The sequence below is a fragment of the Zalophus californianus genome, chromosome 9 (assembly GCF_009762305.2).
Source record: "Zalophus californianus isolate mZalCal1 chromosome 9, mZalCal1.pri.v2, whole genome shotgun sequence".
Lineage (NCBI taxonomy): Eukaryota > Metazoa > Chordata > Mammalia > Carnivora > Otariidae > Zalophus > Zalophus californianus.
The window spans coordinates 5,037,292-5,059,445 of record NC_045603.1 but is presented as its reverse complement, the minus strand read 5'-3'; positions in this window follow the sequence as shown (position 1 = coordinate 5,059,445).

The following is a 22,154-nucleotide window of genomic DNA, read 5'->3' as shown; positions in this document are numbered from 1 at the left end:
CTCGGGGGACAGTGCTCAGCCGGGGGTCCTGCTCCCTGACCGTGCCTGCTTGACCCTGCAATGGACGTCGTTTAGGTATATGACATATGTCACATTTTATATGCACTCCAAATCTGTGCCTTTAACTCTATGTGGGGTGGGAGGGTTGATTGCTGGAAATTTTTCAGTAAGATTTCTGACCCATCCGTCTGCCCCGTGTGAATGGGGACCCAACCTGCTTGGTTCAGGGTCACCGCTAAGTCAGACACTGTCACTGCCCTGAGGACGTTCCTGTTATGGGGCTCATGGGGGAGCCTTAGAAGGGGGCCTGCTCACCTGCCAACCATGGCAGGGAATGGACTCGTTCCAACACCCAGAAAATAGAGGGAAAGAACCCAGCATTTACCCCGCCTTTCCCATAGGGAGACACTGCCTCTTCACCAGATAGTAGGTGAGGGGCCGCCTCTCTCTATAAAATGATTCCAGATGACAAACGAAGGTGGCATGATAGGACCAGACTATTGCCACTCCACAGCCCCCGTAAATCAATGCATGCACAGCCTCCCAGAGCAAGAACACCATTACCAGCCTGAGCAAGCGGGAAACTGAGGGCAGAGGAGCATTCTCAGCAACACCAGGAATGTGCAGTTGGCCCACTGCCGCGGGTGGGCAAGTCCACGGTCAAGCAGCCCCCGCCCCCTGATGGACACAGGTCCCGTGTTGTGGCACAGGTCACGTGGAGGGGTTTCTGGGGTGACTGGCCAAGTTCTAACTCTTGACCTGGGAGATGGTTCCGGCCGTAAGTCATTAAGCTACATGGTTTTTGTATGTGTTTTTTCCATATCTGTGTCTTATTTCACAATTAAAAAGAGCCCTGGCCCAGAGGTGGGGCTGGGGAGGGCCTCGAGGAGCCCAGGGGCCTAGTGGACCCCAGGTTCAGACCGAGCTAGCTGGGCTGGGGGGACTGTGCCACCTGGATCCCACCCCCAACAACTGCCCCAAGGAGGTTCCTGAGACCAAACCAAGCCACTCCACTCCCCATGACTCAGCCCGGCCCGCAGCTTGATCACGGGATCTGGACATGCCATCCTCCTGCTCCAGGCGTCAGGGGCTCGGAGAGCACCGAATCCCCTGTGTTAAATCTCCTCCCGAAGTAAGTGCTTTCTGTTTTCCTAAGTGAACCCTGGAAGACACACCTCATGAAGGCACTTGTTATAATTAACATGATGTTACAATAAGCCTGATTATAGCAATTAGCACCAAATGTGTGCCATTGGACCCTCGCAGGACCCTAAGGGGCTACCTCATTAGGCCACTGTTCCCAGGAGGAGCCTGGGATTCAGAGTCGGGGTGGCAAGTGCGAGGTCCGAAGTCAGCCCCTGGCCATGCCTGGCCCTCCGCCCCACCCGACTCCCAGCGTTCCAGCAACCCTGTTCCAGGCAGCCGCTCCCGTCTGTCTGCGGCCACACCGTCCCCACGCTTACTCCTCTGGCCCCAAACACACCCTGCATCTCCCTCCTCTGGGCCTTTCCCAGAAGAGCCCTTGGACGTCCCTTTCTGCCTGCCTGTTGCCTCCCCTGGGAAGCCCTGCCTGACGATCGCCACCCCCGTGGGGTAAGCCCCCCCCCAGCTCTGGGTCCTACTCTGTGTGACCACCACCCACGTGGGCGGCCGTCTCCCCTACCAGCCTGTGATGTCCTCGAGGCCAGACCTGACTCCCGTCCGTGTCCCCAGTACCCAGCCCAGGGTCTACACTGTCGGACTGCCAGCCTCAGATATCAACCACAAAACCCCTCAATGGCAAATGACAAAGTCAAGGCCAGAGAGGGGAAGCGCCATGCCGGGGGCCACACAGTGAGTAAACCGGGACTCGAACCCAGGTTGCTTGCCTGCTGACTCTTGCTTTTACACCGTACAGCTCCTGGAGGCAGCAGAGGAGGTGAGAGCAGGCCGGCCAGCCGGAGGAGGCACTCAGCTCCTGCAGAGGCCACCCCCACTGCTCCCCAGGAGGAAAAACGAGGCCTGAACTGATCGTCTCTGAAAAGGCAAAGTCACAAATAAAGAACAGCTTCGAGCCTGACGATTGGACGCGTCAGCTTCGTTGCCATCTGTTGCAAATGCCACCGCAAAGACAATCCAAGCGCAGTATGCATCCCTAGCGGGAGCTCGTTCCAAGCTGAAATGTGAGCCCTGGAATCCAGGGAAGACCAGGCTGCTGGGCCTTGAAGTCCATGGGGCCCCTCGTCTCGGCCGGCCCCAAGCTGGGAACCCTGGGCTGTGGCTTCCGAGCAGACCTCAGGGCCAAGCAGCCACAGCTCATGTTTCCGGGCCGACCCCTGGGCCGGGCCAGATACACAGTGCAGGGCAAAGTACAGAGGCCTCAGAGCAGGAACCCTGCCCCGACCTTAGAACAGGGATATAGAACCCTGTATTTATGGCCACGATAATGCCGCACAACAAACCACCCCAAGACTCAGGGCTCACAGGTCAGCTCTCCAGACCGGGCTCTGCTACGTGGTCCCTGCTTTTTGCACGGGGCCCAGGCTGCTTCTCCTGGGGCCACAGAATCTCCCCTCCACGTGGGACCTGGGTAGAGGGTCAGAGGTGATGCCCCCTGCATACCCCACTTGCTCTTCACTACCCAAGGGAGGCAGGGCCGGCTGAGAACCAAGACTCAGAGAGGCCAAGTGATCTGCCTCCTGCCACACAGCTATGAGTAAACTATAGGACTAGAACCTGGCCCACCTGCCTCCTCCTGCTACCCCGGGGAGTATGTGCCTGTGGGGGCTCTGAATCAGGCCAGGGTCAAAGCCACAGCCACCTGCCAGGGAGTCGTAGAAGGGGGCTGCTCCAGAGGGAGTGGGCTGAGAAAGGCGGGAGCTCTGCTCCGAGGAAGACAAGGGCCTTGGTGACTCGTGACAACCACCTGTGTCTTTCTCCACCTGTTTCTCTGAACATCACCCCGTCTCCCTCTAGGGGTCTTTTGGGTGGCACAGTCACTCCCCGGGGACACCCCGTGACAACCTCATGTCTCTGCACTGGGCACAGTTAGATGGAATTGGGATATTACTAAAAGCCACACAACGGGGGTGCCCCGATGCTGGGCTCTGGGAAGGCCAGGTTTGTTGCTGAGATCCTGGGAGGAGCTTCTAATGTCATGGGCTTTTCTACCACTGGAGCGTGGAGAGGGCAGAAGGGAACAGAATGTCACAGAAAATGATGCTATTCCAGGATGGGTCCCCAAGACAGCAAACAACTGGAAGCGCGGGACTAAAGTCCTATCTGTAGGCGCTCCCATCTTCCCCGATGGTACGCATCACGGAATAGGTTGCTATGGTGATGGGATGGGGGTGCTGAGCAGGGTGCTGATGAAGGCATCACAAGTAGAAGGGGGTGGAGTTCCTGCTTGGGACTTCGGACAGACACCCCTCTGCTCTCCCTGGTCCCCAGGAGGTCTGTGCCGGGCCCTGCAGCAGCACAGCAGAGCCCCTTCTCCCCAGCACCCCTTCCCAGCCGCGGGCCCAGGGATCGCTGAGCGCCACCTCGGCAATTTGCCGGAGCTTGTATGCAACTACTAAGTGGGTGACTAGATCCATTGTTCAAAAGTTATCTTTAGACAAGAGCATTTATCAAGTTTAATTAACGTGTCAGGGACTCTGGTGCAAGAGATTGCTCCGAAGGCAGTCCTGATAATACTAATTTTTCTACATTAATGCCAACTCGGCACTGAGCGCTGAGCAGGAAATAGACCGTTAGTGCCACCACCACCCAAAACATAGGGATGATTTCCCTCCCTAAATCAAATTAAACGTGCGTGGATGCCTGAGTGGTGGGTGGGAGGCTGAAAGCCCAGCCAACAGCCGGGCTCTGCCGCTCCCGGGCTGAGAAGTCGGGATGCCCTCTGAGCGGCCCTCGGCTCTGGGCTGGGCCAGGCATCTGCCCACTTTCAGTGGAATCCTCACATCAGGTTGGTATTTGCTGCCCTGATTTTGCAAAGGTAGAAGCTGAGGTCCAGGGAAGCACCATGATTTGTCCGGGACACAGGGTTTAGTTGAGCGTGGTGCCAAGACCATCCGGCTCCCCCGACCTCCAGGCGTGCCGAGCCCGGCAGCCGGCAAACTCCAGCGCCTACTGCACGCAGACTCCGTTCTAGGGGGCGAGCCTCCGGCCGCACACAAGCATACAAGACCACTTGCTCATGGAGCGGACATTCTGCTGGGGGTACAGACAGTGGGGCAGGGGGGGAAGGAGGAGAAGGGGGGGAGGTGGGAGGCAGAAGAAGGAAGAAGAGCAGGAGGAGGCGGCTGACCAGGGCATCCTGGGGCTGGGAGCCCGGTCCTTGCAGAGACTGGGGAAAGGGGACACTCACCCGGGCACTAAGTCACCGTCGCAGAGTTAAGGGTAGAGTTGGTGGAGCCGTCCGCCCTGGGACTGAGATCCTGCTCCCCGTGGACCAGCTGTGTGACCTTGGGCACCTCCCTGCACCTCTCTGTGCTTCCGTGTTCTCATCTATGACATGGAGGAGAGGAAATCTCTGACTTTCAGATTTGAGGAGTTTACAACCTGAGACACAAGAGGGCCCTCAGTGAACGCAGGCCACTGGTATTAGCGTCCCGAACCAGGGGTGAGGCCAGCAAGTGACCACGGGCTGTGGGAGGTATCGGCATACCTCCGGTGGATCCTGTGAATAATTTTGGGCAGGTTGAAGATAAGATCCCAGAGGGATGTTCTAAGGAGACAGACTTCAGCTCAGGAGAGACAGACGGACCCTAACAGGGGCTGCACTGCCTATGTGGGAGTGAGCTCCCCATCACGGGAGGATGGAAGCCAGGTCCCGCAGGTTAGCTGAGTTCAGGCACCATGGCCTCTGCGCTCCCCAGCTCACGCTCTGCACCTGGGAACATGCTTCAGCCCTCCTGCCCTCAGGGAGGACAGGCCTCCGTGGAGTCAGGGGAGAGATAAAGCAAAGGCAGTCTGCAAGACCAAACGGCCAACGCTGCTCCTCAAGGTCGGGAGGTCCAGGGAGCCCAGAGCCTTCAAAAGTTGCCTGCTGCAGCTGGGAGGGCCCAGGTGCCACCAGCCCGACAGTGCAGGGTCCCACAGTCCAGGCCTGTGACGCTAAGTGCTAAACACCGACCTCTCCATAACTGGGACGTTGGCTTGGTGCCCCCTGGCGATCACCTCCCTGGCCCTCTCCGTCTTCTGGGAGTCCCTGGCCCGCCCCTCACTGCACTCAGCTGGGTCCCACTTTGCAAGACAAAGGCCACCGGCTCCTGGCTCCCTGGGCAGCAGCTCCAACAGAAGCTGTAATCTGCTCCCTCCGTCTGGCATCCTCGGTCGGGTCGTGGGCGTGGCTCCCTTACCTGCCAGGGCCTGGAAGTGATGCCAAAGGCCCATGGGTCTTTATCTTCCAGCTGTAAGTGGAGGATTCTAGGGGTGACATAAAATCATATTCAGGGTCCCTATATGGGTTGGGATCCTAGCGCATACACCACCCCCGCAGCTCAGTACCTCCCACTCCCCTACCCCCAGCCTCCAGCAGTGGCCTTTCTGGGCCTCTCTGGGCTCCTTGCAGTCGGTCATCCACCTCTGCATGCACAGACAGGTTCTGGAGGGCCCAGTCACCCAGCTGATAGAAGATTCTAGAACTCAGCCTGCACTATGCCAAGAGCATTGGGCAGGGGGCTGGGAGGAGGGTGCTGTCCAAGCACCCCCACAACTTTGCAGGCACTTTGGGCAGGTCACTGTCCCTCTCTGGGCCTCAGTTTCAGCCCCGTGGGAGGAGGGGTGGAAGGCATGAACCAGGCCCTCGCATCTCTAGGTCTCGGCATTGCTAAGTAATTGGGCAGTGTTAGGGAGCAGAGGAGGCATTCGCTGAGGTTCCCCCTACCCCAGTGACTGGCCTGCAAGGGGGTAGGGGCAGTTCTTCAGGATTGGGGCCTGAATCAATGAAGAAATGAAGGAGGCAACTCTTCTTCAAGGGCTTCACCCCCCGTCCCTCACTGACAGCTGGGGTGGTCCCTGAAACCCCCTGCAGTGTCCAGCCTGAGGACTCCTGAGAGGTCCCCACGTCCTCCTTGGCTCTCTCTGCCTCTTCCTGATCTCACCGAGCCTTGCTCTGGCTCTCTGTCCTTCTAGGAGTTGATGACACAAGATGACTCCCCATTTCTGTCGCCGGGAGGCACCACCGGGAGGCTGTCAGGGCCACTGGGTCCTGATAAACTCCTGCCACGTCTCACTTACATAATCTCCGCAACACTGCACGATGAACAATTTGGACTCAGAGGTAGAGGAAGATGCTAGAACAGTCATGTCCTAGAATGGGCTAAGTCCTAATCATCAAGTACGTGGATATCTCAAATCTCCTTACTGAGCCCCCCAAATTCCTCCTGCATGCTAAAGCACAACCTGACCACATCCCCCCAGCCACCTGGCACTCTGCAAGGGTTCCCATTGCCCGTGGGAAGCTCTCTCTCCCTCTTTCACCAGCCAGATTAGGTCCAGCCAGGTAACAGGAAAACCTGAAAGAAGAGAAGCTTAAACAAAATGGAAACTCACTCATCCTGCAAAGCTCAGCATGATAGCTGGCCACTCCTTGGAGACACTAGCATTTATATTTCTGCTCTACCATCCTCAACACATGGCTTCCGTCCTCAAGGTCACCTCTTGATCCAGAATGGCTGCTGGAGCTCCAGCCATCACACTCTTATCAGACTGGAAGGAAGAGGAAAAGCAGACAGATTACAAGGGCCACTCCTCCAGCCAAGCCCTTAAGGACCAAAAGTCTCAACATTTCCTCTTACATCTTAGCCAAAACTTCATCATGTGGCCAAACCTATCCACCAAGGGGCCTGGTAAAGGTAATGCTTTATTCCCAGAGGTAATGCGCCCATCCAAAGCTTGTCTTGTTTGGTACTTAAAGAGAGGAAGAGTGGCTGTTGCGGAGCATCTGGCAGCCTCAGTTCCTGTCCCATCTCCTCCAGGAACCCCTCACAACCCCTGCCCCTGGCACCATGCAGTCTTGGTCAGGCCCCCTCAGGGCCCTCAGAGCCACCCATGAGTCCCTAACCTACTCCCCGGTGCAGTGGGTCCACCACAATTTTACTCATCTACCGCTCACCGCCCTCAGGCACCTGGCCAGGTGCAGTGACAGGTGCATCAGGTGTGTTTGTGTCCTTGAATCCTTAACTTGGGGTCTGCTCTGGGGAAACCAAACTGGTCCCTGGTGCTTCCTGGCCAGGCAGTGGGCTAGCCACTTAGCCTTGCCAGGAAAGCTGGGACAGGTCCTCTCAGAGTCTGTGGCTCACCTACCCTTCAGCAACCCAGCACCCCTTAACTGCATATAACCACAACACCCCTTTTTTCTGTGTGTAAACCCAATGAACGAATCACAGAACCCATTCAAGAAGAGCTGCTACAACCTGAAACACGATAGAGATTTCTAAAGAGAAGAAAGGAAGGGACACTGCATACAGCTCTACAGGTTGTGCACTGCACAACACCGGGGGATATCATTTACGTAGACCCATTTCTCCCCACGAGCAAATAAGGCTCAGACAAGTACAGTGACTTTCTCAAAGTCGCACAGTTAGGAAGTAGTGGACCAGAGTTTGAAACCTGATCCATCCCCGGCCCCAAGTTCCATTCTCCAAACCCATACCGACTCTAGCACGCTGCTCACACGAGCGCCCTGGCAGACTCCGTGTCGATGCCTGAATGGGCTTCTAAACTGCAGAGTGCCCTCCAGGTGTGGAGAGGGGGGTGTCAATATTATACTTAACGCCTCTGCTGAGAGCTAGAATTCCTGCAGGGCCCTTTTGGGCAGGGGCCACGTGTGCCCACCAGGGGCCTCCTCTCTGTGCACACCCCCCTCCAACACACTTGAACCATCTGCTCCTTGCACATCAGGGAGGAAGCACTTTCAAGAAATACTGATGAAGAAGCTGTTTAGGAACCAGCTTCAGGCTTCAAAAGGCAGGTGCCGGGGAGAATCTAGGGCATAGAGAGGGAGGCGTCTCATTAGAGAGGACGGAGCACAGGGTTAGGGGTAGGGTTAGGGGTTAGGGTTAAGGGTTAGGGTTAGGGGTTAGGGTTAGTGTTAGGGTTTGGACCCTTGTTGGGCCTCGGTGCCACTCCTCTGGACCTTGGCATCCCTATCAGATCTCCAGCCAGAGCAAGAGCGGAGGAGACCACCACTCAGGGGTCCCTGAGTTCCAATATGGAAAGGACCCCTCCCCGGTTTCACAAGCAGATCTAGTGGAGATGGTTACAAGCCTGTCCTAGGAAGGCAAAGACATCTCAGCAGTGGCAGACGTCCACCAGGACTTATGTCCCCATGACACAGATGGGGAAACCACGTGCCCAGAGTCACCGGGGGTGGGGCAACAGAGAGGCAATCGGATTCTTTGATTCTGATTCCAAAGAGCCCCTTGAGGAGACGGGCCCCGCCTCAAAACTTGCACCCACAAAGTGAGCACTTTGTGCAGCACCCGAGGACTGGGATTTCATGGGTGGGTCTCTGTCTCAAACACACAGGCGTGCTGATATTAGGGGTTCCTCAGCAAGGTGAGAACCAGCCTGGCTTCCCCTTGGGGCAGGCCTGCTCTGTGAAGGGACTGGGACTATTTTCTGTAATGACAGCCCGGGGGAGATGGGGTATAAGGCCCAGACAACAACTCATCCTTGTTTGGGGGACTCTCAGCAGGCCAGGGGAGCCCACCTGAAACACAGCACGCATCAGAATCCCCTAGAAGACTTGCTGACCCCACCCCAGAGTATCAGTAGGTCTTCAGTTGGGCCCTAAGATTTGCACTTCCAGCAAGTTCCCATCTGATGCTTGCTGGCCCAGGAACCCCACTTTGAGAACCACTAGGGTAACCAGAAGAGGCCGTGCTGGTCTAGAAGGCAGGCCGTGGTGAGTGGGGTCTCCCTACTGTTATTTCTAAAACACAGACGGACCCCACTTTACAGTGTACAAGGTGTTCTCACATCCCATCTCACACCTCCCCGCCCCCACACAGCCCTGGCTCTTCTGACCGCATTTCCCATTTGCCAGGGATGTGGGGCGACCGGTCGGGGGCCCTCAGGCCTGGCTCAGCAGGTAGCTAGAACAGAGTCCAACCCGGATCCGGTGCCTCTTTCCAACCGTCTTAACTGCTGGCTTTGTTCAGTTCACGGTCAGCTCTCCCAGGAGGATTTGCCACCTTTCCTGAGCACCTACTATGTGCCAGGCACCTCCTCACGCATCACGCACATCGTCCCAGGTGACGCGTGTACCTGATGCCCACGGCAGCCACACAGGAGGAGGAAGCTGAGCTCGGGGCTGGCGACGTCTCCTGCTCCCTAGGCGCTGGGCTCAGGGTTTGAATCCACATCATCTGGCTCCGCGCCCCGGGCTGTCCGCGCCACCAAGCGCCTTCCACACGGATGGCGCCGGAGCCAAGCTGCGGCGCCACCAGGCAAGCAGCAGGAGGGACCCCGAGGGTAATTGGGTTCCTGTGGCCTCGCACACTGGCGGCCAGGGCTTGGGCCCCAGAACGCCTTCCGTGACCACAGGCCTTTGTTCTTAGCCCTTTTCCAAACAGACTCTTCAACCACCAAGTCCCTCCTTTTTAGCTCCCTTTTCTCAGGTCCTCAGGGTAATTATTCCCAGGCTGAAAATGACTTCAAACTCCAGAAACAAGTCATTTCGGATGGCAGAGCTCATTATCTGCGTTGTACACGTGTCCCTGGGAGAGCAAGGGAGATGGGTTCCGGCCTGGAAGCGTGATTATGGGAAACGTTCGAACAGAGCCGCGGTTGGCTCTGGCGTCCACGCATGGCCGGCTCCTGGCAGTGGCGGAGCCCGGCTCCCGTGCCCTTCACCAGGCCGGCAGCCTCTGGCACCCACCGCTGACCAAGTGCCCTGCGGGCTTGAATAGTGTCCCCCGATATTCCATGCCCACCCAGAGCCTCAGAAGGTTGACCTCGTTTGGAAATACGGTCTTTGCAGATGTGATTGGTTAAGGATCTTGAGATGAAATCATCCCAGATTTAGGACGGACAATTAAATCCAATGATGGTGTCATTATCAGAAGAGGAAAAGACATAGGCACTCACGGGGAGAGGCCATGGGATGCTGGGGGCAGAGACTGGAGCGACGCGGCCACTGGGAGCCCAGGAGCACTGGGGCCACCCTAAGCTAGAGAGGCAGGAATTCCCCTCCCCTGGAGTCTCAGAGGGAGCACGGCCCTGCCCACACCTTGATTGCAGACTTCTGGCCTCCAGACTGGGGCAGTGGATTTCCGTTGTTGTGAGCCCCCCAGTTTGTGGTCGTCTATAATAGCAGCCCTAAGAGACTACCCTGGCTGCACACAGCAGGAGTCCTCCCCAACGCTCCTGGTTCTCCTCACACCTACTAACCTGCATCCATCTCTGCCCCCTGAGCCACCACCCGCGCCCCACGTGTGGGCGGCCCTCAGCAGGCTTCTCTTCTCCCCTCCACCCTCTGCCACCCACCCTGCTCATGAGTCCCCATGTCCACCTCCAGCCCAGACTCCAATGTCCAACCACCTGGTCAAGCAGAACCACATGTCTCCTTGCTCCTCAAACACAGCTTCAGCAACCACTCTCCTCAACCTACTGATTGCCAGGCCCTAAGGATGCCCAGGGAGCCAGACCCAGGTCCTAGGAGAAGGAGGTGGCAGATATAATTGGGAGGAAGTTTGGAGTCTGGCTGAGCCATAAATAGACTTCATGGACCACCTGCTCCCAAAAGCCTTCCTGCTCCCAGGTTGGCAGGGGCTTCCCTGAGCTCCCCCGGCCCCTGTTCACAATCAGTCCTGCAGCACTGATGCTCAGGAGTAGACAGAACAGGGCTGGTATCATACTCAGGAAAGTCGTCAAGACCAACTTCTGGCTTCCTATTATGCCTATCTCAGCATGTGCCCCCTCATGGTCACATCATGGCTGCTGTGCATCCAGACATCACCTTCACATTCCAGGCAGAAAGACCCAAAGGCTGAAAGTCACAAGCCATCTCCTTGGAAGGCTTTGCCCTTTCATTAGGAGAAAAAACTCTCCCCAGGGAGTTCTGCCTACCTCTCATCGACCAGCACTGGGTCACATGACCATGTCTAGCTGCAAGGGAGGCTGAGAACTTGTAGGTTTTGCTCTCCAGTTTCTACATTAGAGGAAGGTAAGAGAGAAGTGGGTGAGAGTAGGTCATTCAAGGCCATCAGCTCTGGTTCAAGCATCCCAGTGTCCCAAGCAGCTCCAGGTGTGGCCACTTCCTTCTTCCCATGTACCCTTGGCCCTACTCAAATCCTACCTACCAACCTACCTCCTGCCCCTTGATGCCTGCCTGCTCCTGTGGCTTCTTCAGCCTGGCACACCTGGCTTTCCAAACCTAAAGCATCAGTCACAACCCCTCCAAAAGGCCATTTCCTCCATGAAGCAGTCCCTGACCTCTGCATCCAGCCCCCGGTGGACCCCACCCCTTGCCACCTGCACAGTGTCAGAGTTGCCCGTGCCCTCCTCCTGTGTTTGCTGCTGGCAGAGCCCCCAGCCAAGGTCAGAGGCGGTGGCCAGCTCCGCTCTGTCCACAGCCCCCAGTCCAAGGTGGGCCTCAGCGATCCCCGAGCTGTGATCGGAGCTGAGTCAGAATCAGAGGGCTGTTCCATTCCCTCCCCATCCCGACGCTCAGTGAAGCAGGAGACAGAGAACAGCCACAGGGGGGTGGTGTGCTTGTGTTTTGACCTCAGAAATGAACCAGGATGGTGCTCTCATGTGTCGGCAGACGGGGACAGGGGCCACCGGGCTTTCCAGGAATAACAGACACCCAGCAAAAACAGGAAATTGGTGCAGACGACCTCTCTCCTCCCTGCCAGGGTCCCAAGCGAGTTGAAAGGACATCGGTCACCCCAACTGAGCACACGGGACAACTGAGGCTTTGAGAAGGAAGGAGCCTACTGGAGCCCCTCAGGGAGCAAGGGCACAGCCAGGGATGGGCACTTCTGGGTCTGGAAGCACATGAAAGAGCAGGAAGGACGAGTCCAAGAGCCTATGGAACCTCGTGCCTCCCCGGGCTGTCCTGGGGGAGCTTAGCCCCCAAGCAGCTCAGAGGGCAAAACAAGGGTGCGGGTGGTTTCACGGGCTCCAAACATCACTGGTCATGCCTCCTACAACTTCTAGCCAAAGCCCCCAGCAGCCCTCTGCTGGATACTGCTCCGGCCCTGACTCCCCGGCTGGATACTGCTCCGGCCCTGACTCCCCGGTCTCCGCCTCCCTGCCTCCCCCCGCCCCACCCGACCTAGCCAGAGCGCGGGCTCTCCTCCTGACTTGGCAACTGGAGTGATCATGTTTCTCCATGGACCTTATTCCTGGCCGTCCCGATCTATGCACTACAGAAATGTATAGTTTGTGCACAGTCTCTCCCGACATCCCTGCTAGAATGTCAGCTCCACGGGGTGGGGGTCTCCCGCTGTCCTCCTCTCACACGCCCCCAAGCCCCGGAACAGCACCGGGCACCCGGTGGGCACCCACTCAGTCCTTGCTGGCTCAAAGAAGAGGAGATGGGGCCAGGGTGAATTTGGGGGCAAAGTGTGGTCACCAGAGCATGGCAGGGACGGTGGCCCCTGGGACGTCTCCGAGCCTGGCAGGGAAGCCGGGAGGCTGCCAGAGAAGAGGTTCTCTACACTCAGACCCGCTGGGGAAGTGGAGATACGGCAGTGTCTCCGGAGAGACCCAGGCAATGGGGGTCCCCGAGAGCCAGTCCCAAGGGCAGCTCTGGTCTCCCAGATGGGGGGCATCGGGCAGGCCCCAGCCTCTCTGAAACCCACTTCCTCCTCTGCCAGATGGGGTCGTGAGACCTAGCTCAGGGCCGCCTTAAGGCCCGTGGGGTAAGTGAGGATGAAACAGGCTCCTGGTCACGGAGCATTTGGCCTTTGCTGAGCATGAGCTTCAGAGCGAACCCCTGTAACCATCGGATGAAGTACGCTTGTTACCCTCTGTTGCTCCAACACCCACCATCCCTTGACTCTTCGCGCCGAACCCCTGGAGCAAAGCAAATCTTGAAAACAGCAAGGTGGGTGGTGGTCTGAACGCCATCCTGTCCTGACCACAAAGGAGTGGACGCCACTGAGTGGGCCACCGGGAACGGGGAAAGAACAGAGTGGGGCTGTCTCGGCCATCGTGAAGCCCCTGGAGCCGCACACCGCACCGTGAGGGCACCCCAGATGGGACAGCCCTACACAGGTGGGCGAGCCCCAGGGTAGACATTCAACCCCGTCTCAGGAGGGAGAAGAGCCGGGTTTCCCAGCCAGGACAGCATCACCTCTGCTCTGCCCCAGGGCAGGGCTGCAGGCAGACACCCACCGGGGACGAAAGCCCGGGGAGAAAGAGACCGACATCCAGAGAGAGGGGAGCCGGTCACAGGGGCACCCCAAAGTCACCCACGGTACGTGTGTGTCATTTCACAAATGCTGAGACACGATTTTCAAAGAAAAACCAAAGGGAAAAATAATAAGAGACTCTGGAAGCAAATACGCCAATACACCAGAACAAACAGACTATTAGGGCAGAGTCACCCAAGCATGAGCGAGATGCAAAGATGCCATGGCAACCATGCAAACACACAGCATCCAAAAGAGAAGGGGAAAGGGGGGGGGAGCCTTCGCAGATGCAAAAGAGAGACAAACACCCCAACCCAAACAAGATCCGCCAGGAAACAGAAGGAAAGTCTCCCCGACTGCTTCACGCTGTAGGATAACTGAGTGCAACCGTGAATTCCACGAACGAAAACTCGCGGAGGAGACGTGAAGACAACAGAATGAGCTGCAAAGGGAGATTTCAGACCCAAGGAAAGAAATTAAGGACAAAATATGCTTGGGGACCAATAAATGGGAAGTGGTAGAGAAGCTCACCTCCTTCCCAACTTGGCTCAGATGTCCCTTCTCCCTGAGGTCCTCCCGACAACCCTCCCCCATCCGCTCGACGGGCTCACAGCCCTTACCAACTTCTCTCGTGCTCTAGGATGTGTTCATCCAGCCAGTCATCTCTCTGGCCCCACAATTTCCAAGACGGAGACTTTACCTGTCTTGCTCTTTCCCCCAAAACCAAGAAAGATGCCCGCCAAATAGGAAGCCACCCACGAGCATGCAGTGAATTAATGAACAGAAGAGATGCTGACCACAATGGAATTAACGACGTAGAGGAAAACTCTGGGACAGTACCAGCGATTGCAGCTGAGAAAGACAAAGAGAGAACAGAGAATTCGAGAAGGGTTCACCGATGTGGAAAGCAATACAACACGAGGATAGTTGGCGTCCCTGAATCAAAGCCCTGAGCGTGTGTGACAAATCATGCCGTAAACACCGGATATGGGAGACCATCCTTGGGATGAAGACACCATGGAACCTAAAACTCAAAAGAGCACTCCATGTTTCAGAAAGCTCTGCTGCAGAAGGCTCCACGTATTTCTTAGCGGAGTTATGAATTTCAAGGAAACAGAACCCATCAAGCATTTAGCCTGAAAAAAAATTGTTCCCAAGGAGGAAAAGAACTGCCAACTTAAGGAGCGATCTTTTAAGAAACGGTTCGCTTGAATTTTAATAATTCCTCCCGTTGTTTTTTAATTTTACCTGGAAGTAAAAATTAAATATAATATTTTCATTGAAAGTTTTATGTAATGAGATAATATTTATTTATTTATGGGGGGGGAGTGGCAGAGGGAGAGAGAGGATTTGAAGCTCCACGCCCAGCATGGAGCCCAACACAGGGCTCGATCCCACAACCCTGAGATCATGACCCGAGCCAAAATCAAGAGTCAGATGCTTAAATAACTGAGCCACCCAGGTGTCCCAAGATAACATTTTCATAGAAGTCTCTCTTTCTCTCTCTCCCTCATTCCCTCTCCCTCTCACTCTCTCTCTCTTCCTTCATTTGTCTGGGGTGATGATCACTTCCTATCACGGGTGATCACTTCTGGGTCATAGGGTGTGGGTGCCTTCATACATTCAACACTGTACTTTCTCTGTTTTATCCGCATCCTCTTTGATGGGTGTGTCAGTCATGCGGGCATTCTCGATCTCTCCCCCAGGCACCTGATGGGGTCACACTCCTCTGGCCCTGGGACACCAGGTGTGGTCAGGTAGCGGGCTCTGGCTTAGGGAATGTGAGAAAGACAGTGCTGCCGCCTCAGAGGAGAGGCTCTAATGTCACTGATATTTAGGGACTGTTTGTTACTACAGCACAACCTAAGTTGTTCTGACTGATACAATAAGTACGTATCATTTTATGAAAACAACAGAGCATTTTTTTCAACAAGCAGAAAGAAAGAAAAGAAAATTAGAGGCAAATATGCCGAAATGTTAACACGATTAATTCGGTGAGGTGGAAATCTTTGATGTTTTCATCAGTGAGGGTGAAAGAGGAAGAGAGCAACCAGGAGGGACTGTGGATTTGGGGGAAGGGGAGAGGCGTCGAGACCACATGGGGCCCCAGGCTGAGACCCTGGGAATTGAGAAGTTCCCCGGGGGGTGGAGGTCCCGGACCAGCATTAAGATCAGGGATGCCCCTGATCTTAGGCTGGTGGAGGCCACTGTTTGCTCCTCGCTACCACTTCCTATTATCTAGAACCTTCTGTGTGTGAGGCATACAGTGGCCAGTGAGTCATGTGCTTTGGGGAAATCAAGGATAGAGCAGGTGGGAACCACGCGTGGGTCAGTACCGGCGATAAAACACAAAGGGGCCTCGGGGATGGGTCTGGGAGCTGGAGAGTTTCCACAGAGCCGGAAGCTGAGCCAGAAAAGACCAGATAAAGCACCAGAACATCGTCGGGAAGCGGGGGGCAGGGCGGTCCACAGACGCAACCAAGAGAAGCAATGGGGCCAGCCGAGCTCCAGGTCCCACCCAGCCTAGCTCATCCTGTTCCGTTTTCAACACAGTGAGGAACAGAATATCCGTATGCCCGTAGTACAGACAAGGAAACAGGCTCAGAGAGAAATGTGATTTCCCCCAAGGTCACACGGCTATCAGGGGCAAGTGGGGACCCACCACCAGGCAGGGTCCCCCTTGGCTCCGATGACAGCTGAGCAGGGGCCCCGTTCTGCGAGTGCCAGTTCCCTCACTGGCCACGGTCTCCTTACGCCTTCACTTGGTGCCTCGCTGAGGGGCCTCCTGGCCCTGCAGCTGGAGGAGGACCCCAGCAGGTGTGCAGGACTCGGTCCCAGGCCAACGGGCCAGCCGCTGGGCCTGCAGCAGGTCACCCACGCTGATCCCCTGTCCGCACAGCAGCTGGGAAGGACTTGAAGAATCACAGCTCCCTCCCGATCCTGCCGGAAGACGGATGAGCCAACCACACACAGGTTGGACTTATTCATTCCCCCAAACAGGGGTCCTCACCTGCACCCCAGCTACCCACCTGCCTCGAGCACCAGAGACAGAAGTCGTCTCCTTTCACACCCTGTGGGGGACCCTCCTGCTCTTGGCCACCCTGGTGCCCAACAAACCCTTAGCCCCATTCTGCACCATGCAGGCCCCACGCAGCCCACCCAGAGACCCTGAGACCCCAGGCTCCCCTGGGCGACAGCCCCCCAAACTGTTACTACAACCCTTTGGAGCTGCTTTGTTCTTTGCCAGTGATTTCAGAGCTAAAAATAGGGAGGCAGGTAGGGGAGCCAGGTGTGAGGAGGAGGGGCGCTCCTGTTCCATCGAGCCTTACAAGCCCCACCTGGCAGCAGACAGCCCTTCCTGCTGCGTCTGGGTGTGCAGATGGGAGGAAACCCTGACAGGGACAGAAACAAAGCAGCAGGGAGCAGCCTGGCAGGGGCCCTGGGACCCCTGAAAAATGTGCCCCATTTTTCAGAGAGAAAGCAAGGCTCTGAAAACAGAGGAGGCCTGCTCCAGACCGTGCAGCTGGTAAGGGACAGGCCAGGTTTGGGGCTGGGGAGGGTTTGGGGAGAGCCACCCCTCCCCTTCCCTGGGGGGGGTTCCTCCTGGATGAGCGTCCTGTGACCGTTATAACAAGTGACCGCAAGCAACACAAATTTATTCTCTTGGGTTGGAAGTCCAAAACCAGTTTCCGGAAGCTAAAGTCAAGGCGCAGGCAGGGTGGGCTGTTCTGGGGCCCTGGGCGGACAACAGGCTCTAAGGGCCCCAGCTCCAGGCGGGGCTGCACATCCTTATCCGCCGGATCGGTTCCAGGGAAGTGTAGACCAATAATTTCCATGTTTCCACTGAGGTGGGGAATGTCAACATTCATAAGAGGTTCTTGGGTGTTCCCTATAAATTGTGCAGAAGGTGCTAGTAGGGGTCTTTACATAAGTTTCTGGGAGTCACAAGGGGGCATTGAGAGAGCACGCTGGACGAGATCACCATGGCCACTTGGCCACCCCACTGTCCTGAGGCTTGACCCCTCAGCGCCCCCTGCCCAGCGCATACCCGGGCGCAGGGAGCCCACTCCCCCAGAACCGGCCTGGGTGCCTGTTGGGGAGGGTCCCTTGCACTCCCATGGTTTCCCCACCAGGACCAGCTGTGCCCCGGGAGCCTCAGACCCTGGGGACACCAACGCTGTCCTCTCGGCCGGTGCTGGGGGGAGGGAGGTGACAGTCACAGTCCCCAGGGTCTGTCACCATCACACACATCACTTCCTTTCATGTGTGCACCAGCCTCATGAGGCAACTCGTCAACAACAACAACCACGGCTGTCGTTCACACGTGGTGGGTACCGGCTCTGCACGCGGCGGGCACCCAGCCACCTCACATGACCCTCCAACGGCCTCTGAGATGACACCACCTCCCCCCCTTCACCACGAGGAGCCTTGTTGGCCCAGAGGCCAATTCCCTTGTTGGGTGCTCCGAAGACCATGAGGGGGAGACTTGGAATGTTCTGGAACTGAGAGAAGGCCAGGGTGCCTGGGACAGGAGAGGAGAGGTGTGAGCCAAAGCTGGCAAGGAGGGAGGGCAGGCCACAAAGGACTCAGAGGGCCGGTTCAAGGGTCTGGGTCTGGAAGCAACCCGCGGGGTGCTGCACAAGGAGCCTGAATCGCAGAGCTGACTCAGGTGTGGGGGGCCCAGTCCTGCTGCCGGCCCCCCAGCCGCACAGCAGCTGGGAGGCGCTTGCCTCCCCCACAGTGGGCCCCCTCCAGGTCCTCAGCAGCCCCCCCGAGCCTCCCCCGCACCCCCAGTGCAGCCTCTCAGGTCCCGGGCCTTGACAAAAGCTGTGTCCTTCTCTTCCTTCCCCCGGCCCGTGCTCTCGGCTACCAGCGCTCCCCCCACTGTGCCCAACCCTCAAGGGCTCCTGGCAGAGGCCAGGGGGCCCAGAACTCTGCCACCGGGATCACAAGGGTTCAGAATAATGACAGCGGCCACCGGGCGCCCACTCTATGCCAGCACCCGTGCTGGGGGGGTCACATGGAAATGGGCGTTCTGGTTCCCAGGGCCCCGGGGTCACTCACGCCGCCTCCCCCTCTGCACCAGAGCTGCGGGGGCTGGGCATGCGGGGCTGGCAGGGGGAACGTGCGAGGGGGCTCCCGGGGCAGACAGAGGGCTGGGGGTGAAGAGCGCCAACACTTGAGCCTGGGCCGTTGCATGGGGGCAGTGAGGGGCTGTCCCACTCTGTCACGCACCCGCCACCCTGGCGAAGGAGACACATCCCTGGGGGGTGGGGGGCAGCAGTGGTTAGCCAGCTCGGGGTGGCCCTGGACCAGCTCCCCTAGGAGGCACAGCAGGTGGGGGCCAAGGAAGATGTGTCGGGGTCCCTTTCTGCTCTTCTGGAGATTTTCCAAAATACGTGGGACAGTGAACTTTGGGGAGAGGCCATGACAGAGAAGAGCGAAGGTCTGTGATCTTGTTCTTTCTTCCGGGAGGCCTGGCTCACTTACGTGTGGGTCACACTCTGTCAGCTTTCACTGTCATAAGCCCGGCCCTGGATTCACTCACTCAGAGTAAAAGCCAGAGTCTGTACGAGGCCCCCGGCCCCTGCGCTGCCTGCCCCCTCATGCCCAGGGGAAGCTTCACGGCTTGTCCCCTGGCCTCCCCACCTTGGCCCCAACGTCACCTGATCCTAAGGCCACCTCTTATTTCCAAATTCAAATGTGATGGGAAGATGGAGAGGCCAGACCTTTGCACGGCGTTGCACCTTCCGGCACGCCGTGATCCGACTCAGGTGTCACGGGAGCTGCTGAGGCCGCGGTGTGGGGGCCCGCGGTGTGGGGGCCCGCGGTGTGGGGGCCCGCGGTGTGGGGGCCCGCGGTGTGGGGGCAGGGAGGGAGCGGGAAGGCCCGTCGGGGGTGATCGCAACAATGCGAGAAGTGATGAGTTCAGCCTGGACCCGGTGATGACTGTGGAGGCAGGGACTGAGGCCATTTGCAGCTGAACTTTGAAGACAGAGACAATGGGAACTGCAGTTGGACCGGCTACAGGTGCTAGAGAAAGTGGAGTCGGGGGGGGCCCCCAGACTTTGAGTCTGAGCCACTGGGAGGATGGAGCAGGTTCGAGGAAACACAGGGTGCCTGGGAGTCTACCTCTGGACACCAAGTGGGGACATCGGGTTGGCAGGTGGGTGTTTGAGTTTAGGATTCGGGGAACCTAGGAGGCTGGGTGGGATTTCCCGGGCTGGGGTGTGGAGAGAGGAGCGAACAGGAGACATCGGGAGCAGGGAGACGAGGGGAAACGGCAGCGGAGGCAGCAAGCCGGGGTCCTGCGAGGGGGGACGATGAGCAGCTGGGGCTGGTGTTTTGAGACTCACAGGCGAGGGCCCAGGGAGAAGGAAAGGGCAATGATCGGACGTGTTAGCTGAATTAGTGAATGAATAAATGCATGAGTGAGTGACTGACCAAGAAAGTACAAAGTTCGGTGGATGACCGAGAGCCACCCAGCGACACCCTCCGCCGGTCGCGGGGGTCCCTCCGATGGGGCCCAGGCAATGTGGCCTAGCTGTGCTGTTACTCAGACCTTTGTCCCCAACAGGCGGATGTCCCACGCTCTTGCTGGCAGCTTCTCCTAGGAGACCACCCAATTATGACGCAAATGTCACACGATTTGGTGGCAGGAAGCAATCACGGCGGCTGTTGGCGTTTATCTGCCGCTGTAACTCTGCCCTGTGCCTAATGGGGCGGCTCCTTCCCGGGGCCGTTAACAGCCGCCTGACATTTGTAAGGCAAGCAGGGAGCAGCCCAGAAACGAGGCCAGAGCTCATTCCTGACAGCCGGCTGGCCCGACACGCAGGGTCGGCCAGTGTTGTCACGTTTCTGCATCCCGAGAAGCTGGAGGTGTAGGGGGCATTGCGGGGGAGCTTGCAGGGAGTCTGGGCTGGGGTGTCTGGGAGAGTGGCAGAAGCTTCTGGCTGATGACTGCCATTCCCAGCCAACATCCTGAATTTCGTCCACTTGTCCCATGGAAGTAGCACTTTGTGATTTTAAAATACACTCTTGCAGGGCGCCTGGCTGGCTCAGCCGCTACAGCGTGCGACCCCTGATCTCAGGGTCGTGAGTTCGAGCCCCATGTTGGGGGTAGAGTTTACTTAGTTAAAAAAATTTTTTTTCAAAAAGAAAAACACTACAATACACTCTTGCATTTCCTTTCTAACGTGATCCCAGAAAGGACAGTGTGTGGCAGGGGCTCCTCTGTACCTGGGGCCAAGCAGGGGGCCAATAAGGAGCCTCCCAGGGGCTTCACTGGATGACAAACCCAGAGACCCCCCCCGGGAGAGGATTCGCCTAAAGGAATCACAGGGTAATCATGGCTACTCTGGCCTGACCTGCACGGCCCCGGCTTACTCGCGGCCAGGTCACTGGCCCCCGAGCAAACTGCACCCCAGAGCAAACCATCCCCTTCACCTCCAAACCTGGCCACAGCTGCTGGACAAGGGTGGTAAAAGATTCACATGGACAGCCCGGGCCAACGAGCACCGAACGAGATATGGACTCAGCACCCACGTCATGAGCCCCACATCACCCAGGAGGACACTGAGTCTGGGCAGCCCACAGGTGGTCAGATTTGGCCCCGGGAGGCAGTGGGCTCACCCTCTCGCCCCCTGGGTCTGCTGCCAACACTCACAGTGGGGACTTACAGAGGCTAACCAGGCTGATTCCTGACCCCGTTTGGCCTGCAACCTTGGTGCCTTCTCCATGGTCAAGCCCCAAGAAAGGGGCACCCAACCCCAACCCCACGCCCAGAGGAAGGCACGTCTGTGATCAGTCCAGTAGTGACCTTGAGCTGACGTTGGCTAGTGAGGACTGTGGCCAGCCTCAGCGAAGCAGGGATGGCGTCCCCTCCAGGCCCACAGCGGTGGCACCTGTGGCTTTAGGGGTGGCACAGGGGAGGCTCTCAATCTCCCTTGCCCACCCCCTCTCCCTGGGGCCACACCTGGCTGGTAGATGAGCCAGTGGAAGTCACGGAAGTCAGTGGAAGTCACGGATGGGAAGGCCCCAGGCACAGAGGTTGGGACCTCTGTGTGGTCCCAACACAGAGGCAGGTGTGGACCGTTTTCCTCCTCTGCTGGGCTCTGCCCAGTAGAAAGATGACAGCTGGTGAGGCTGGGGTGACAAGGGCACCCCTGAGCCAGGACACCAAACCCAGCAGTGCCAGCTTAGGTCACAGGGAGCTCACTGGCCTCGGCCAGGCTGCCCCTCTGAGGAGACCCTGGGGCCTCGGGAGCAGCCCAGGCCTGGGAGGGAGAGGGCCTGGCCCTGGGGGTGCACAGCCGGGCCGCTCCAGGGCAAGGAGGACCACAGGGGACCAGCTTGGGGAAGGTGGGTGCTGGGGAGCAGGGAAGACATGAATAAGCAGGAGGCTGGGGCGTCTGGCTGGCTCAGTCAGTAGAACACAGGACTCCTGATTTCAGAGTTAGGAGCTCCAGTCCCATGCAGGGCCAAGGCATAGGGATTCCTTTAAAAAAATTAAAATCTTAAAATAAATAAATAAGCAAGAAGCTGGAGTGGTTGGAATGAGGGAAATACCTACTACGTGTTCCTTAATCTTCACATTAGCCCTAAAGGCTGAGATGATTATATCCATTTCACAGATGAGGGGGCAGAGGTGGGAAAGTCAGGTGATTTGCCCGTGGCCACCCAGTCCGGGACCCAGGTCTGAGGGACGACGCTCTGATCCTGTACGTACCCAGGCCCAGGTGTTTGCCAGCCTCAGTTTCCCTGCGCCCACATGACATTTCCAGCACTTGTGTTTCTTCTGAGGTC